Source organism: Saccopteryx leptura, chromosome 1, assembly GCF_036850995.1.
Source record: "Saccopteryx leptura isolate mSacLep1 chromosome 1, mSacLep1_pri_phased_curated, whole genome shotgun sequence".
Taxonomy (NCBI): Eukaryota; Metazoa; Chordata; class Mammalia; order Chiroptera; family Emballonuridae; genus Saccopteryx; species Saccopteryx leptura.
Window position 1 is genome coordinate 133,505,861 of NC_089503.1, and position 6,292 is coordinate 133,512,152.

General features: G+C 49.5%; 1 long non-coding RNA gene across 1 annotated transcript; it reads right to left on the bottom strand.

Moving 5' to 3' along the window:
- Positions 1–4,130: 4,130 nt before the first annotated feature.
- On the bottom strand, positions 4,131–6,028 carry LOC136389020 (uncharacterized). Its single transcript, XR_010748238.1, has 3 exons — positions 5,864–6,028; positions 5,427–5,484; positions 4,131–4,331 (listed from the first exon to the last, which is right to left on the bottom strand). It is a non-coding gene; the product is annotated as an uncharacterized lncRNA (long non-coding RNA).
- Positions 6,029–6,292: the final 264 nt, after the last annotated feature.

Below are 6,292 nucleotides of genomic sequence, written 5' to 3' on the forward strand. Positions count from 1 at the left end.
TGGTTCAAGCAAGTTGGCCCTAGGCGCTAAGGATGAGTCCATGGTATTGCTGCCTCAGGTGCCGAGATGGCCCGGTTGCCTGAGCAATGGAGCAGTGGCCCTGGGTGCGCAGAGCATCGCCCCTTAGGGATTCCAGCAAGGGCACATGTGGGAGTCTGACTATCTCCCTGCCTCTCACTTAATTAATAATAGAAGAAAAAAAAAAGAGTGAAGTTGGCTAAAGGTGACTTGATCGTAAAACGATTTTGGAGTCCTCAGTGTCCACACAGGAGCCCTGCCCATCAGAAGCCATCACAGTGACAGTCCTGTTCTTTGACGAGCTCCTGCCACACCTGCTTTTTCTTTCTGTTCAAATGACAGGATGGTGTCCAATTTAACTAATTGCTCCCGGCAGTTAATCTTCTTTTTTGCTGACAAGGGTGTCATAAACCTCATGAGGCTTATGACTGTGCAGAAAGCAGAGTCTCTGGGTCTCCTCTGAGCCTGGATGTGATGCCCGTCCAGATGGGCAGTGTTCTGGGGAGTGGCCTCTCCCGGCCGCCAGCGCAGACCCTCCATCCCACCCTTGCCTGCCCTCGTGGCCCCAAGTCTTGTTTTCTCCGTTCAGGATCCACAGCATGACCCTGCTGAGGTCCTTGGCTCACCGTAACCCCTGACCACACTCACTCTGATATCTGAAGGTGATAAGGACTCGAGGAGCATCCATAGAGAAGGACACAAGCCCAGGAACAAAGTCCCCCACCAGGGCCCAGAGCGGGTGTGTGTCCAGCTGAGACTCTCACGCAGGCTGTTTTTCCGCCAGCCCGAGGCCCCGGCCCCTCCACTGCCATCCAGTGCCCCATGGAGACTGCCTCTGCAGAAACAAAGAAGACGTCATCTGCCCTGGGCTATCTGAGCAGTCCGCCCAGTGTCTTACTAATAAAGAGTGAAGCAGCCCAGAGGATGTCCCCTCAACAACCTTAAGGCAAAAAGAAACTGAGAAAAGCTTGCTTTCCACATTGTACCTGACTAGCAGTGTGCAGCTCACCCTCGGCCGTTTGAGAGGGGAGGGCATTGTACCTTCCTAGTGTGGCCAAGGCATGAGATGACCCTGGTCTGGAGTGGAGCATGGTTGTTCCTGCCCATCCTTGAGAAATCCTGTCCCACAGAGCACTGAGTCGGAGGGGACAGACTCTACACCAGCAGAAGGGAGAACATACGCGATGTCCGATAGTGGGCACGGTGGTGCAGTGGTGGGAAGGGTGTGTCTCCACAGCTGGGGCCGGGAGGCCGCTCAGCCTCCAACACACGTCAGGACTGAGGGAACAGGGGCTGAGAACAGGCTTTGGAGAGAGGGTAGGTCCCACAGAGGCTGGAAATGGAGGGAGTGAGGGACGCAGTGGCTAGCAACAGGAGACTGAACCCCCCCACACACACACACCCCTTTTAAAAGGCTCTCTTGGCTTCCTGTGGGACCAAGGTCCCGGACCCACCAGGGAGGCAGCCTGAGCAGGGCAGCTGAATGTCAGGTCCTGCAAGCCTTCCTCCAACGGCCATGCTCTCAGTTGGCCCAATCCCATCACCAAGTTCTGCTTCTCTTTGGGGATTAACTAAACTCCATTGTCCTTTCTAGACATTTTTTTGTTGTTTTTTTTTTTCTATTTTTCTTAGGACTATATTTCTAGAGCAGTTTTAGGTTTGCAGCAAAGTTGAAAGGAAGGTAAAGGGATTTCTCTTATACCCCCTGCCTCCCCAAATGCACACAGCCTCCCCTATGATCAACAACCCTCACCAGATGGGACATTTGTCATAACTGCTGAACCTATGATGACACATCATCATCACCCAGTTCATAGTTCACAATCACTCTGTGAGTCTGGACAAAGGTATAATGACACACATCCATCGTTATAGTGTCATACAGAGTATTTTTACTGCCCTAAAATTCCTCTGTGATCCATCTCTTCATCCCTCCTGCCCCCAAACCCTGACAATCACTGACCTTTTCTGTCCCCATAGTTTTGCCTTTTCCAGAATGTCATTGAGTTGGAATCATACAGTGTGTTACCTTTTCAGATTGCCCTCTATCATTTACTAATATGCACTTCAGTTCCTCCACATCTTTTCACAGCTTCAGAGCTCATGTGTTTTTAGTGCTGAATAATATTCCATTGTCTGGTTGTACCACAGTTTGCCCAGTCACCTACTGAAAAACATATTTTTTTCTTTTCTTCCCTTTCTTTTCCCTTTCTCTCTCTCTCTCTCTCTCTCTCTCTCTCTTTCTTTCTCTCTCTCTCTCTCTCGCTCTCTTTCTTTTTGAGGGAGAGAGAGATGAGAAGCATCAACTTGTAGTTGTGGCACTTTAGTTGTTCATTGATTGCTTCTCATATACAATCATGCCATGACCAGGGAGCACCAGCCAAGTCAGTGACCTTTTTATCAAGCCAGAGACTTTAGGCTTCAAGCCAGTGACCTTCAGGCTCAAGCCAGCAACCATGGGATTATGTCGATGATCCCACACTCAAGCCAGCCACCTTGCACTCAAGCCAGCGACTTCATGGTTTCAAACCTGGGATCTCAGCATCCCAGGTCAATGCTCTATCCACTCCACTATCACCAGTCAAAAAACATCTTGTTATCTTCCAAGTTTTGGCAATTATGAATAAAGCTTCTGTAAACACTAGTGTGCAGGGTTTTTTGTACACATAAATTTTCAGGTCATCTGGGTAAATACCAAGGAGTGTAATTGCAGGATCATACACAGTAACAGTACATTCAGTTTTATAAGAAACTGCCAACTCTGTTTCTAAGTGGCTGCACCATGTTGCATTCCCACCAGTAGTGAGTGGGAATTCCTGTTGCTCCACATCCTCACCAGTATCTGGTATTGTCAGTGCTTTGGATTTTGCCCATTCTGATAGGTGTATAAGTGGTATCTTGTTGTATGTATTTATTTTTTAGATTATATTTATGATTTTTGGAGAGAGAGGAGAGAGGGAGGGGGAGAGAAGAAGGGGGAGAAGAGGAAAGCATCTACTCATAGTATTTTCTGCCTGTATGTGCCTTGACCAGGCAAGCCCAGGGATTTGAACCGGCAATCTCACTGTTCCAGGTCAACACTTTATCTACTGCATCACCACAGGTCAGGCTTGTTGTGGTTTTAATGTTTATTTCCTTGACGACATATGATATGGAGCATCTTTTTCACATGCTTACTTGCCATCTGTATATCTTCTGTGGAAAGGTGTCTGATCTGTATATCTTCTTTGGTAAGGTGTCTGTCAGGTCTTTGGCCAATTTTTAAATTGGGTTGTTTGTTTTCTTATTGTTAAGTTCTAAGGTTTCATTGTATATTATCAGACTTTTGCAAATGTTTTCTCCCTGTCTCTGGTTTGTCTTCTCATTCTTTTTAAACTATCCTTTGAACAGCAGAAGTTTTTTATTTTAATGAAATCCAGCTTATCAATTATATCTTTTGTGGATCATATCTTTGGCATCAGATCTAAAAAGTCACCTTCATACCCAAGGACATCTAGATTTTCTCCTGTGCTATCATGTAGGAGTTTTTATAGTTTTGTGTTCACAGTTAGGTCTGTGATCCATTTTGAGTTAATTTTGTGAAGGGTGAATGGTCTGTGTCTAGATTCATTTTGTGCATGAAATATCTTTGTTCCATAGTGTTGCTTTTACTCCTTTGTCAAATATCAGTGAATATATTTATGGGATCTGATCCTGGGCTCTATTCTGTTTCATTGATCTATTTATCTGTTACATCACTTACACCACACTATGTTGATTACTGCAACTTTATAGCAAGTCTTGAAGTCGGGTGATGTCAGCCTCCAATTATTTTTTCTTCTTTTTCAATGTGTGTAGGCTGTCCTGGCTCTTTCGCTTCCATATAAACTTTAGATCAGTTTACCCCAATCTATGGATTACACCCTTGGCGACGTTACTGCCCACAAACCCCTGGCCACCTCCCCCAGCCCAGAGCTGCACATGCTGCCACCCCCTCAAAGTATGATCTCAGAAGGCTAAATCCATCTGAACACTTCCTGGAGCAAATCAATGATTAGTAGCACTTTCTTTAGGAATGAATACAAATTTTGCTTTAAAGCCAAACATGAGTGTTGGAGCTCCCTGACCCAGGCCTCGTTTCCCAAGTGGGGTCACTGGACAAGTCTGACACTGCAGAAGGAGGTCTGTGGAGCCAGAGTCCAATGCAGCCAGGCTCAGGTCCTGGTCTGGGCAGGGTGGCCATCTGGGAACAAGTGCTAGGGTCCACAAAGAAGGCACAGCCACACCCTCTTCTTGTTCTGGGGTCCTGGAGCTTCAGCTTGAGGAACGGGGAGCTGAGACAGGAGCGGTGGGACAGAAGGACAAAGGGTCAAAAGGCAGTGGGTGTCCTGCTGGGGTCAAACACTGGACCAGGCATGCAAGCCAGTTCCTGGGGAAGTCTGAGGTTTGTCTGTGGACCCCCGCCCTCCCCCAATCCCATTCATCCCCACTGACCCTTACCCCCACCTGACCGTCTCTCTGTTTGGCCCTATGCACGGGCCTCCCCAGACCCCACCACACACGGGGCTCTTGCTGACACAGAGAGGCAGACAGTCCAGGTCACCACTGGACACCTTCAACTGCCTTTTCTCCTTGGAAATGCCCCTCACTCTTCAGCAGTGCCAGGCCCCATGTGGCTGTCCCCCTGCAGTGCCCCTCCCCCGCCTGCCTGCTCCCTGGTAGGCTGTTCCCTGCACACAGTGTCCCTGGCCCGCACAGCTCAGGTCAGAGCACTCCTCTGAGCAGACCCTGATCTGAGCGGCCAGGCGTAGCCTTGCTGAGCCAAAGGGTCAATTCTTCCCAAGAGGAGAAGCTCCAAGAGCCCAGACCACTCCTGGAGGCTTGTCTCCCTACTCACCACGCCCCGTGTGCTTACAGACATTATTTCTGCTATTATCATTATTAATCAGTATTTTTTATTATTATTATTATTATTATTATTATTATTATTATTATTACTGTGGGTGAAATGATAGTGTGTCTGGGATGGCTTCTAAATCCTCCAAGGGAGGTCGGGGAGGAGGAGACGAGGAGAGGACAGTGTAGCCATGGAGGAGAGGGGCAAGGCCTTGCCGTGAAAGCTGGAGGACAGAAGACTCTGGACCCAGGATTAGGACCCAGAGCTCAGGCCTGGGCTGGGCTTTAGAAATGGGGCGGGAGCTTCTGCTGCCACCAGAGAAGAGATGGTCCCTTGAGGCTAAGACCATGGACAGGCTCAGAATGGGCAGTTCCCCCCATTGCTCTTGTTGCTCTCAGAGGAGAGGCCCAGGGGCTATTTGGGGCAGTCCCTCAAGTGGAGACAGGGAGCACAGGGAGGGCCTGGCCAGCCTGGGGGGTCGGGTCATGCCGCTGCCCAACCCTGAGCCTGAAACCAGAGTGCCAGCAGCTACCTCTGTGTGGAAGTCACTGTTGTGGATGGTGGTCCAAGGCGCCGTCTGCCGTAAATGGCTGCGCAAACATTAATTAGCACGAGTTAATATATAATTCTGCTCACACACACCCCCCTCCCGGTATCTCACCAGTGCCAGCACTATTGTTTGATAAGGATTTAATGAGAAGACGGAAGGGAAGGCGCCTGATAAGAGCCTTCCCTCATTGTGAACAGCACCAAGGTCACGGGATGGGGTGGTCCCAGGAAAGGGCACAGACCCCTCGTGTTCACTGCCCACTCAGGACCATGCCACAGGGAGACCCCTACAATCATCCAGGCCCTGACGCCCCAGTGACATCAGCACCCACCCCACAGGGACTTTGGGGTGACACCTTAGCACACATCTCCATTGAAAGTTTTGGGGGTATTTTACTATTATTTTGTGTTAACACTCACCACAGGCTGCAGCTTTGCTGAGGGGCTTGTCACACAAGTCACCGCAGGCACCGAGGCCATCCTGACTCTCCATGCTTTGCCCCTTGGCGCACAGACAGCAATCCCAGGGAGGCAAGGCCAGGGGGCGGGTGATTTGTAGAGTCATGCATTCCCAGACAGGCAGCTCCCCTCCTGCAAGCAGGTTAAGGTGGCAGGTAGGGCAGAGCACAAGCATTTGGAATTTAAAGCAAGAATATGGCATGTCATAAACTAGGTTCACCTTCCGGGGGATGCCACCACACTGCTGATTCCGGGCCAGCTGCCAGCGGCCAGTAGGAATGGTGACTAAGTACTGATACCTGCTGTTTCCCAGAATATCCTACCAGGGCAGGTGAGGGAACAGCAGGTGGGTGTTGGCCTTCCAAGGGAACCGTGGAATGTATCTCAGGG